The sequence below is a fragment of the Syngnathus acus genome, chromosome 3, assembly GCF_901709675.1.
Source record: "Syngnathus acus chromosome 3, fSynAcu1.2, whole genome shotgun sequence".
In the NCBI taxonomy this organism is placed as follows: Eukaryota; Metazoa; Chordata; class Actinopteri; order Syngnathiformes; family Syngnathidae; genus Syngnathus; species Syngnathus acus.
The window spans coordinates 18,476,235-18,489,210 of record NC_051089.1 but is presented as its reverse complement, the minus strand read 5'-3'; positions in this window follow the sequence as shown (position 1 = coordinate 18,489,210).

The window sequence follows — 12,976 nt, the reverse complement described above, 5'->3', positions numbered from 1 at the left end:
AAATAAAAATTAAAAAAAAATTGTACCCATGTATAATGCGCACCCCGGATTTTAGGACAATAAATTAGTTAAATTTTGCGCATTATACATGGAAAAAACGGTATACCTACACACTAAATAAACAAAGAAGACATAACTATGTAGACTTTTTTTAATATGTGATGTACTAAGTGGTAATGAGAAATGTTTTTATAACTTCATGATCTGATATGTTTTTGTGTGCACTTTGAAGAAACAAATGTTTTTTGGTAAATTGCCTGAAATGCTTAACTTGCTATGGAATTCCTTCTTGCACCTCTTCATAATTTGCGTCAGCTTATTTTTATATATTTTGTACTTAATTTCTCTCTCTATGGTTCTATGCTTTATAAATTCTCGATACATAGAATTGTTCTTTTTACTGGCATTTTGTAGACCTTTTGTGATGATCCATGGGGACTCTGTATACTTATGCTTCCTACTGCATTGCTTTAGTGGGCAGTTTTTATCATACAATGACATAAATCTTTCTAGGAATATATCATATGCTTTGTCTACATTACACTCATACACACAATTCCAGTCTTCTGTCAATAGATCTGCTCTGAAAGCACTCAGGGATTCTGATGTTCTCACCCTCCTGTAAACTTTACTTCCATCCTTTACATTATTACAATCACAGTCATAAACCACAAAAACAGGCAAATGGTCACTTATATCAATCAGCAATAACCCACTAATGATATTTTTTTCCAAGCTATTTGTGAATATGTTATCAATGAGAGTGGCATAATGTAATGTTACTCTGCTTGGCTTGGTGATCATGGGAAAGAGACTCATACTAAACAATGTATCATAGAACTCGTCAGTTTATGTTTGTTGGGATTCAGAAGATCTATATTGAGATCATCACAGATGAAGTTCAGTTTCTGATTTGTATTGGCAAATAATCCCTCCATAATGTCCTTAAAAATGTCAATGCTGGAGCCAGGAGCTCAATAAATACAACTAACAATTGCCTTTATTTTTTTACCCATGTCGATTTCTATGGTAATACATTCCATTACATCAGCAATAGTTACAGTCATGTTTTCGATCACTTTGAAGTTTAGATTCTGGTTTACAAACAAGGCCACTCCCCCTCCCTTTTTATCCATCCTACTCTTGTACTTGAGTTCAAAACCTTTTAACTCAAAATCTGCACCCTTCTTGGAGTTAATCCAATTCTCAGAAATAGCTACAATATTGAATTGCTTCTTAAAATGGTATAAGTACTCCTTAATATGTTGAAAGTTGGCGTAAAGGCTTCTGCTATTAAAATGGATAATTGACAGCCCTTGATTTACATTGATTTTGGCATTAAATTGGTCATCTGTATAATAACCACAATTGCTGTTTACATTCTTAAAGAAGTTGCTATCAGGGTCAATGTTATATTCAAATCCATGCATGTTATGTTCAGTGAGTTCAACGATATCAGAAGAGTCTAATGCCGGTCCACAGTCATTTCCACAGGTAGCCAGTCCATAAGTAGACAGCATTGTTACCTTGTGTAGTTGTCATCTGATTGTCACTGATACTTGTTCAATTATTCTATACTTCTGACGACCATCCCTCTGGATCAGGGACGTGCGGTCAGAGGAGGCAAGGGAGGCCACGCTTCCCCTGATCATGAAAAGGGGAAAAACAAATTCAATGTTTTTATTATAATGTCATTTTCGTCAGAGCCTCCCCAGTCATGAACCTCACCGCACGTCACTGCTCAGGATTCCTCTGGCGTTCCGTTCAGCTTTATAAAGACTTTGCAATTTGCTGTCCATGTGGATTGGATCTTTCTGTCCTTTCGTACAAAGCGAGCTTTCTTGGCGATATCTGCATTCTTTTTGGTCAAGTGCTCATTCAGGTAAACGTCGGATCCTCTCAGCATTTTCTTTCGTTTTAACAGTGCTGTTTTATGTTTTCGGTTTGCAAATCTCAGTATTACAGCAGGTTTGTCGCTCGTTCTTCTCTGCGGGAGTGGGTGACAGGCCTCTATACTACGCCCATCCAGTTCTATGCCCTTGGACAGGAAAAAGGCTGTCACCTGTTGCTCCGCGCTGGTTGAATCGGCCCGGTTGGTCTCATCGAAACCCGCCACCGCCCGGGCAAATGACCGGGCTTTAATCGCAAGTCCAGTGACAATTATGTCGTTCATTCTTGTGTACTGCTTGAGGTCCGACACTCCTTCTCATTGAGTTGTAGTCGTAGCGTTTTAACTTCTTCAACCAAGTTGAGAATAGTTTTTTGCTCCAGTCTGACGGCCATCATCTCCGCAGTCAGAAAATCGAGCGCTTCCTTAAGCTCTTTTTCCACTTTCGTCGGCATGGTAAAAAGGCGGTAAAAAGAGTGTCCACCAGAGTTTGCGTAACACCGGGGACGAAGCCGAGGCCTTCAAGCTCTCCAGACAAAACGGCAAGATCGCTTTTGGGACACCGCTACTTGTAGTCGGGTCAGTCAATGCATGACATCTCTGCATCATTGGGTTTGTTATTCTCCACCGCCTTGTCTGCTTCTTGCTGTTTTTTCCTCATTCCCACCAAGGTACTCATGTATGTGTGTATGTACGTATGTATGTATGTGGGAGCTGATTCCGTGGGGGTAGGTGCAGTGATGGGCGATTCGGTGTGTGTGTGTGTGTGGGGCTTGGCGATCACCCTTTGGCCGGGTTCTTGGCTGTTCTTCTCCTGCCGCTCTTCCTCTGGCATCTCTGCTGGTTTTATCTCCAAATGTACTTCCTGTAAACATTTTTCCTCCATTCTCTGGCAACTCTGCTGGTTTCATCTCCAAGTGTACTACCTGTAAACATTTTTCCTCCATTCTTGCACAACCGACCTTCTGCATACATAAACTTCACCCTTTGTCGCACATCATCATCCTGCCAATTTGTCATTTTGTACGGAATTACGTGAAGTTTTGGGTGTGACATAAACTGTTAGCCGAGACGTGAACTTGTGATCATGCTGTATTTAGCAATTTCATTAATACCGATATCACTCTCTCCAGATAGACTACACCATAGTTCTTGTTACAGCAGACATTTATTATTCATTCGTCTCCGTCAAACTGGATGACTGCACAATATCAAAGGGAATGAGTCCAAATCTTCACAGACACTTCTGGAACGTTGTTGGATTTTGTCCACAATTTAGGGAGCGCGCTATCTGCGCCTCACGGCAAAAGCCATTGCCAATCACCTGTTATCCAATTTACTTACTGCGTGCTCGTTTGATTTCTTCAGATTTAGAAAAATGCTAAGACACTGAAGCAGAAATTAGACTTACACAGGTTGGTTGAGTTCAATCACAATTCTTGTTAAGAAAGCTCTGTTTTCAGGAAAGTACAATACAGCGCTGGGCCTTTCAAGAGCAGAAAGTCTCCATTCAGAAAAGGCAACGTTCAAGGTTCTTTGGTCAGCTTATATTCAGTTGCACATGCCGGTGCTGGCCGAGTTTGATGGGTGATGAGTCTTTGGGGTGGGACAAGTTCGCAGTAGAGTTTGATTCCATGGGAGTGGGTGCTGGTTATGGGCGATTCGGTGTGTGTGTGGGGGGGGCTGTTTTCTTCCATCCCGTCTTTCGGCCTTGGTGATCATCTTTGGCCGAGTCCTTGGCTGTCTCCCTCTGGCACCTGCTGGTTTTATCTCCAAGTGACCTTCCTGTAAACATTCTGCTCCATTCTTACACTGTCGCACCTCATCCATTCGTCATTCTTTCAATTTTGTCATTTTGTACGGAATTATGTGAGCTTTTGGCTGTGACATCATCAATTTATTAATGTTCCCTGACTATGCAAAGTTTGTTCTTTTGATACTCCATGTCTTTGCTTACATCATTACATTCTTAGTTTAATCATGCTTCCAACCGTATCTTTTCTTTGTTAGGCAAAATATTTCCCTCTGTGCAGAGCGTTCAGTAGTAATCGAAAAGCTGGCGTCTCGCATTTAGGCGACATATGACGTTTAGTCAAAACACAAGATATAATCAAGTACTGAACGGTCAAGACGACTCTGGCCGTGTCCATGATTTAGAGAAAAAACATCAGGCATGCATTACACAGTTCCTTAAGGGTCATTAAGCTATTTAGGCAATATATCAAAAAACATTTGTTATTTCACAGTGCTCAGAAATATATCAGATCATAAAGTTATAAAAACCTTTGTCATTACCACCTATTAAAAATGTCTAGTTATGTCTTCTTTATTGATTTGGTGTGTAGGTATAATTATATGCTTAAAATGTTTCTTTTTTTAAATTTAATATGTGACTATACTTTTCTGTTTATGTACTTTATTCAATGAGGTTTGAGCATATCTGTTTTTGTAACTAGGCAGGACTTTTTGTATTTCGACCCCATTCCTTCAACGTAAACATGTTATCTTCGTCAATGACCAATAAGCACTTCTTTTCTGTACTATTTCACTTGGGTTATGTTGATAAGTTATTGCAGTAGGCTAGATTGTTAGATGTCTTGGCAATTCCAGCTGCACTTGACGTCTGCATCAACCGGTGACCGCATGGACATCACTAAACAGGAAGTGCGACACCCAAACGAGTCCCCAGTGCAACAAATTAAGTAAACTTAGTACTGTCCCAGGTGCAATCAATCACAATTGGGAAAAGAAATTCTGAACATAAAATATGCATACAAATTATCAGAAAATCAACTTGGCAAATTTAGCTTGACGAATAATAATAATAATAATAATAATAAACTTTATTTGTATAGCACCTTTCATACAAGAAATGCAGCTCAAAGCGCTTTACAACAATGAAAGAAAAACATGAATACATAAAAACAAAACATTAATGTATGCATACACAATTAATAAAGTGAGTTTAAAATAGGAGCACGCTTTAATAAAATAAAGAATATATCTTTAAGAAAAGGTAAAAAATAAAATAAAGATAAAGATAAAATTAGGCTTAAAATGAAATTTATAAAACGTAATTAGTTAAATGCTCGGGTAAAGAAATGAGTTTTAAGTTTTGTTTTGAAAATATCTAGCGACCTGGCCTCCCTGATACCTATTGGCAGTGTGTTCCATAGTTTGGGGGCGTAATTAACAAAGGCTGCATCACCGATCTTCTTTCTGCTGTTGCTGGGAGCCTCCAATAAACCACCAGCAGACGATCGTAGGGTTCTTGGAGGTATATAGCTAACAAGAGAGTTTGCAATGTAGCTTGGTCCCTGCCCATTGAGGGCTTTGTATAGAAGGAGAAGGATTTTAAAATCAATTCTAAATGTTACAGGAAGCCAGTGCAGAGCAGCTAGAACTGGTCTAATGTGCTCTCTCTTCTTGGTCCTGGTTAATAGGCGAGCTGCAGCGTTTTGGATGAGCTGAAGTCTATCAGTGTTTTTTTTCGGGAGACCAGTAAAGAGTGCATTACAGTAGTCAAGCCGGCTTGAAATAAAGGCATGAATCAGTTTCTCAGCATCATTTTGATTTATGAATGCTCTTACTTTGGCTATATTTCTAAGGTGGAAAAATGATGTTTTGGTAACCTTGTTAATGTGGGACCTGAAGCTTAGATCTGAATCTAAAATAACACCAAGACTTGTAATCTCGGATTTAATCCAGGGAGTTAATTTCCCCAAATTATTAAACAGCATTTCTCTTTTAGTTTTAGGGCCGATTAGCAAGATTTCAGTTTTATCCTCGTTTAACTTTAAGAAATTGTTGCTCATCCATTTATTTATAGCCAGAAGACAGTTGGTGATGGAGTTTATAGGTGTAGCATCATTGGGTTCTGCAGATATGTACAATTGTGTGTCATCCGCATAACTATGGAAATATACATTGTGCTTTCTGATGACGTCGCCAAGCGGCAGCATGTAAAGTGAGAATAATAGTGGACCAAGGCAGCTGCCTTGTGCAACCCCATAGCGACTGTCATGTGTGTTGGACACATGCTCTCCTAAACTGACATAGAACTTTCTCCCTTTGATATATGTTCTGAACCAGTTTAACACACAGTCCGAAAGACCGACTAACCTTTCAAGACGATTGATTAGGATATCATGCTCAATGGTATCAAACGCTGCACTTAGGTCTAAGAGGATAAGAATCGACACCTTGTTTTCATCAGAGTTTAATCTGAGGTCGCTGATTATTTTAGTAAGAGCAGTTTCAGAGCTGTGGTATGTTCTAAAGCAGTGGTTCCCAAACTTTTGCAGGCTGGCGCCCCCTTTGGCTCCCCAGTGAATTCCTAGCGCCCCCCCAAGGCACATATGGAAACAAACACCTCTTTCTTGATATTTGGTTTGCTGCAATTTGAAAAGAGAAAGGTTAAACACAAATGTGTATTTCACAAATAAAACCCAATCTAGTATTTAGTAAACCAATTTATTTTTTAGCAGTTTTAACTGTTTCAGCAACATAGAACCGTAAATAAACATTCCACCAGTAACCTTCATTGTCTCACACGTAATATTAATGGGATGGATGTGCTTGGTGCAGGGACATAAGCTTCTCAACATCAGGCTGGAACTCACTAAGAAGTCGTAGATCCCCGCGGTCAGTAATTTTCAGTCGGTTTCTTTGCTTGGAAAGAATTTCTGCACTGAAGCCCCGTTCTACTAAATATGATGTTGGGAAGGCAATGAAGTACATCTTGACCTTGTTCCACAGCACTTGATAGCAGTCAGAGATTTTTTTTTGTAACCATAAATCTTGATATGACTTTTTGAACTTTGGCCTTAGCTCAATGTCATTTTGAATTGAAATCAGTTCTTCCTCTGCCACTCCAGTTTCTTCACCGTCGACATTTAGGAATGGATTGATCACCCAGTCTGGTATTTCAAGCAATAAAATGTCCTCAAATCTCTCAGACATGTCTCTGTGCAGTTCATCCAGGTGTGTACAATACACTTGAAGCTCATCGTCTGGTATGCCTTTTTCCTCATCCAATTCAGAGAGGCTTGGGAACTGGTAGAGTGCATGGCGAGCGATGTTTCGTTTGAATAACTGTAACTTGGCCAGGAAGGTGGAGATAGCTGATTTGACTTTAATTAGGTTAGCCTCATTTCCCTGCAGCTGCAAATTAACTTCATTGAACTTTGCGAATATATCTGCAAAATAAGCAATGTCATGCTTCATGTTTCTTAGTTCATCACACAGAACAGAATTGGAGTCTTGGAAGAATTCAACAACTGTATCAAACAGTGAATAGAAACGTCTCAGGCAGTTTCCCTTTGACAGCCATCTAACTTCTGTGTGCAACACTAAACGTTCAAACTCTTCATCATTATCAGTGCACAGCTGTCGAAACAGTCGGGAATTGAGGGCATGTGCCTTGATTTTATTTATTGCTGTGATAACAGTACTCATTGATTTGTGTAGTCTACCACTCAGGTTTTTTGCGACCAGATGCTGCCTGTGGATTACACAGTGCACTGTAAGTACTCCAGGTACAGCTTTTTTCAAGAAACTAATGAAGCCACGATGACGACCTACCATTGATGGTGCCCCATCTGTTGCACAAGCAAGAATGTTAGAAAGTGGGATGTCTTTCTCTTTGGAAAAAATCATCAACGACACGAAATACGGACTCCCCTTTTGTGTCTGTTTCAAGCTGTCTTGCAAATAACAGCTCTTGAACCAAGCTTTCATCTTTGACGAAACGAACATAAGCAAGAAGCAAAGATTCATTGCCTGGCAGAGTGGACTCATCTAACTGTAAACTAAATTCTGTTGTCCTAAGCATGTTACACAATGTTTCTTCAATATTTTCAGCCATTTCATCTATTCTTCTCTGAACAGAGTTATCACTGAGAGGAATAGCTTTTATAATTTGGTCAGGTGACTTGTGTAGAACTGTGTGTAGAACCTCTCTTACTGCTGGTAGAATAAGCTCTTCTCCAATTGTATGAGGCTTACCAGATCTAGCAATCAGCAAAGAGATGTTGTATGACGCTCACAAACCGTCAGTAGATTGTTGTGAAATGCTGTCAAACATATTTCCGATGGTTTTCCGTTTCTGAACATTGTCTCGGAGTGACTGAAAATATGCCAAGTTTTTGTCTGCTTTATCAGAGTGCATTTTCTTCAAATGTTCCAAAAGCCTCGAAGGTTTCATAGCTTCATTTGAAAACACTCTATCACACATAGAGATGCACCGATCCGATATCTGGATCGGATATCGGCCCCGATATCAACAAAATTGATGGATCGGGTATCGGAAAATGCAGCCGATCTGTGAGCCGATCCTTTCCTTAATCTATTGGGACGCGGGCTACGTCATACGTCAGCAGCACGTGTGCCGCGGGACGCGGGCTACGTCATACGTCAGCAGCACGTATGCCGCATGCCACGAGAGTTTTCTAAACAAACGCAAACATGGAGCGAACGAAAGAGTCAGCTGTGTGGAGGTACTTTAAACTGAACACGCCAACTAGCTCGACGGCAGTTTGTAATGTCTGCAAAGCTAATGTTGCCAGTGGTGGTGGTAGTACTGCCAGTTATAGTACTAGTACTAAGCGGAGCTTGTTTTCAGGGAGCACTTCTCATTGCTGCTTAAATGAGCATTTCAACAGGTCATGAGTGATGTGGAACGGCACCTAATGTTTACATGTTTACTATTTATTTTAATATTTGGTTACTGTGTGCTTGATCACCCTTTCTATATTTGCCCAGTGCAGTTTCAGCTGCAACATTTGTATTTTTTTTTTTTTAAGAAGTTTGTATCCTAATTTACTTGAATTTAAATGCTAATACACTTTATTGCTGCTGTTGCACAATTTTTGTTGCAAATAAATAGTTCATTGCATTAATCTGCTTTATCTTGTTACATTTTGTCTTAGGAATGAACTGTGTAGTCATGCCTGATGCCATTGCCTTTAGTCTTTTCTGTTCCACATGTAGAGGTATGTAGCTTGTTAAGTCAACCATAATATCGGATCGGTATCGGGTATCGACCGATACGCAAACTCACGGCATCGGTATCGGTATCGAAACTGAAAAAGTCGGATCGGTGCATCTCTAATCACACAGTAGACACATTGGTTGCTGTTGGTTGTGTGGTGCTGCGACAAATCCATATTTCAGATATTCCACACTATATTGCCGACACTTCTTTTTTGTTTGCTGTACCAAGGCCATACTTTATTCTGGAACAAAAAAATAAAACCATGTAAAATACAGCATTTTATCGCATTTCATAAATAGGCCTACTTAAAGACAAAAATGACAACATTGAAGGTATGAAAAGCAAGTTTACCCTCTCATGTATTCATTTTCTTCTATTTACTCACAGAAAATGGTGGCGGACGTGATCTAAGGCAGTGGTCCCCAACCTTTTTTGCGCCACGGACCGGTTACATGTCAGAAATATTTCCGCGGACCGGCATTTATATAAATAAATAATACATTTATATAAATAAATAAATAATACATTTATAATATCATTACCATTACGTTGAATTAGTGGGAGCACTGAGTTTGTTTCTCAGAAACGAGCCGGTCCCATCTAGACGTAATCGGAGACAATGACACCCGAAGTGATTTAAGGTTTGTCTTTTATTGCAGGATGCTTGGTCTCCATGTGTTGAAGCAGTTTTGAATGCTTCACTGCCTGGTTAGTTAGCCTGTCGCCACATATTAGCTTTGCGGGCTCGACTGGGGAAACATGTCACGTGACCGGGACGAGTGTCTTGACCTGAATTAATTGATCGTCGATAAAAAAAAAAATTCTGTGCGGCTTGGCGGCCCGGTACCAAGTGACCCACTGACCGGTACCGGGCCGCGGTTGGGGACCACTGCCCTAACCAGCTCAACACAACACAACACGGCGCGTTCTGGCGAGTCCCCAATTTCATGTTGACTTGAACTCAAGATGATGTTGACCGCCAGAATGCGGTTTTTATTATAAGATAAAATTCTGAACATTACAAGCTTGAAATTACAAACCTGAGCTTTTGCTTTTGTAGTCTATGCTGTCGTATCTGACTGGGCCAGAGCGGCGTGTTGTGTACAAATCGACTGCCGCCCCCCTACCGCCCCCCTACCGCCCCTTTCTTCCTCACCGCCCCCCCAGATCTTTCCACCGCCCCCAGGGGGGCGGTACCGCCCACTTTGGGAACCACTGTTCTAAAGCCTGACTGAAATTCCTCCAGGATATTGTTTTCTTTCAGAAACGAGTTTATTTGCACTGAAACTATCTTTTCAAGTATCTTACTAATGAAAGGAAGGTTGGATATCGGCCTATAGCTGGTCAGTACATTTCCATCTAGGTTGGGCTTCTTTAATAAAGGTTTTACCACAGCTGTTTTAAAGGCATCTGGGAAGATGCCTGTTTGAAGGGATGTGTTTATAATGTTTAGGACATGACTTGAAACACTGTTGAATACCCGCTTAAAGAATGCTGTCGGTACAGGGTCAATACTTGAATAATAAATCAAACAAATTAAATGACAAATATAATTTGGCAGTTAAAACTGAATTTGTTAATGTTCCCTGACTATTTCCATGCAAAGTTTTTACTCACCACATACCATGGATTTGTTTGTTTATTCTTTCCAGATTTCATGCACTTACTTACTTTTGTCACATTCTCAGTTCATCATGCATCCAACAATATATTTTCATTGTTAGGGAAAACATTTCCCTCTGTCCAGAACATTCTCCAATAATCCAAGGTGTTAGGAAACATACGACGTCACATCAAGCATTAGGCAAAACACAAGATATAATCAAGCATTCAACATTCTTAGACACCCTATGCAGTGTCCGTAATTTAGAAAAACATCAGGCATGCATTGAACAGTTCATTAAGGGTCATTAATAGAGAAAAATAGAAACAATAGTAAAGGGATATGGAAGGTTTTAAACAGTATTATCTGGAAAGGAGCTGCTAAGACAAAGTATCCTGAACACTTCATGGATAATGACAAGAACATAAACAATATGGAAGATGCGGTCAATGATTTGAATGCATTTTTTGTGAATGTAGGACCGAAATTGGCTGAGGGTATCAGTGACCCGTCGATAGGGCAGGCGAGAGCAGTAGGAGATGGTAATGAAATTAATCCAAGTTCGATGTTCTTGAAAGCGGTTGATGAGAAAGAAGTTTTAGATATTATAAAATCATGTAAAAATAAAACATCTACAGATGGGAATGATGTCGATATGGCCTTAATTAAGGAAGTTGTTGATGGAGTGGTAAATCCTCTGACATACTACATCTGTAATTTGTCCTTTAAAACAGGTACCTTCCCAAGCAAAATGAAAACGGCTAAGGTTATCCCACTGTATAAAACAGGAGATAAACATCTCTTTACAAATTATAGACCTGTTTCTCTATTATGTCAATTCTCTAAAATCTTGGAGAAGCTTTTCATTGTGAGACTGGATAGCTTCACTGAGATACACAACTTGCTAACTGACAGCCAATATGGATTTAGAACAAATAGATCAACAACTATGGCGCTAATGGATTTGACGGAAGAAATAACTAACTATTGACAATAAGGAATATGCGGTAGGACTATATTGATTTGAAAAAAGCTTTTGATACCATTGACCATAACATATTATTGTATAAAATAGAACGATATGGGATGAGAGGCGTAGCATTGAGCTGGTTAAAAAGTTACATTACTAATAGACAACAGTTTGTTAAGATGGGTAATCATATATCACCATACCTAGACATTAGCTGTGGAGTCCCACAGGGGTCAGTGTTGGGCCCCATATTTATTTTGTACATACAATGGAGCCTCGGTTTTCGACCACAATCCGTTCCAGAAGGCTGTTCGAGAAGTGAATCGTTCGCATTACGAATCATGTTTCCCTATTACAAATAATGGAAAAAAATGAATCCGTTCTAAGCCAAAAAATGCTTTTTTAAAGCAGGTTTTCATTATTCTACACTATAAACTGCATAAATAAATGAGTAGGTAATGTATAAATAAATAAACGGAATTAAGAGAGTAGGCTAGGCTGGGGAATATATTGGCATATCTGTAGCAACTCACTTGTGTGTTTCATTCTAATAGTAAAAGATATCTTTTTAAATTGTGAGGGGGAAAAAAGCACATCAAAATATATTTTTTATTTTCATCAATGAAAGACAACATTTCAAAGATCATGTGAAAGAACACAGCAAAAACGTTTTCTTAATTTCAAAAAACTAAAACAAAAAAAACCTGCAGAAATTCTAATGAAAGATAACATACAGTATACGTACTGTATCAAAGTCTTTGTTTTTCAGGAAAGAGCTTATTGTCGATTTTGCCATGCAAAACTCCCGCGCCAACTCTGAAACATGCACACCGGACTCATATTTTGCGATTCTTTTTTAAATTCAACCGTTTTGCGCACTACTTTCCTCTTTTCGCCATGATCAGCTTTACTGCTCCCACTTGCTTCCTTTGGAGGCATGATTAGAGTTGATGCAATCCTCGGAGTAACGAGAATGTAATAATGAACGGAGTCAGTTGGCATGCGGGTCCTCTCGGCTCATCTCGCGAGGGTCGACAACCGAAATTTCGTCCAACATCCGAAGCAAAAAATTCTCGAATTTTTTGTTAGAGTACCGATTTGTTCAAGAACCGGGACGTTCGAAAACCGAGGCTCCACTGTAAATGATATTTGTAAGGTGTCAACTATCTTTAAATGTATTATTTTTGCGGACGACACCAATATCTTCTGTTCTGGAAATAACTTAAAGAAACTATTACAACTGAATTGTCCAAACTAAAAATATGGTTTGACATTAATAAATTATCATTGAATGTAGACAAAACCAAACTGATAGTATTTGGAAACCGTAAAATAAATAGCGTAATTTTCGGACTATAAGTCGCGTTTTTTTTCATAGATGGTTTTATAAACGTGTTATTTATGTAATAGTTTTTTTTAAATAACTGAATGTTACGTCAGGCCCGTTCTCATCTCCTCGTTTGTGTTTGTCACGTTAGCATACCGTATCGTTTAGCCTGTTGTTGCTCGTTCATGTCTGTT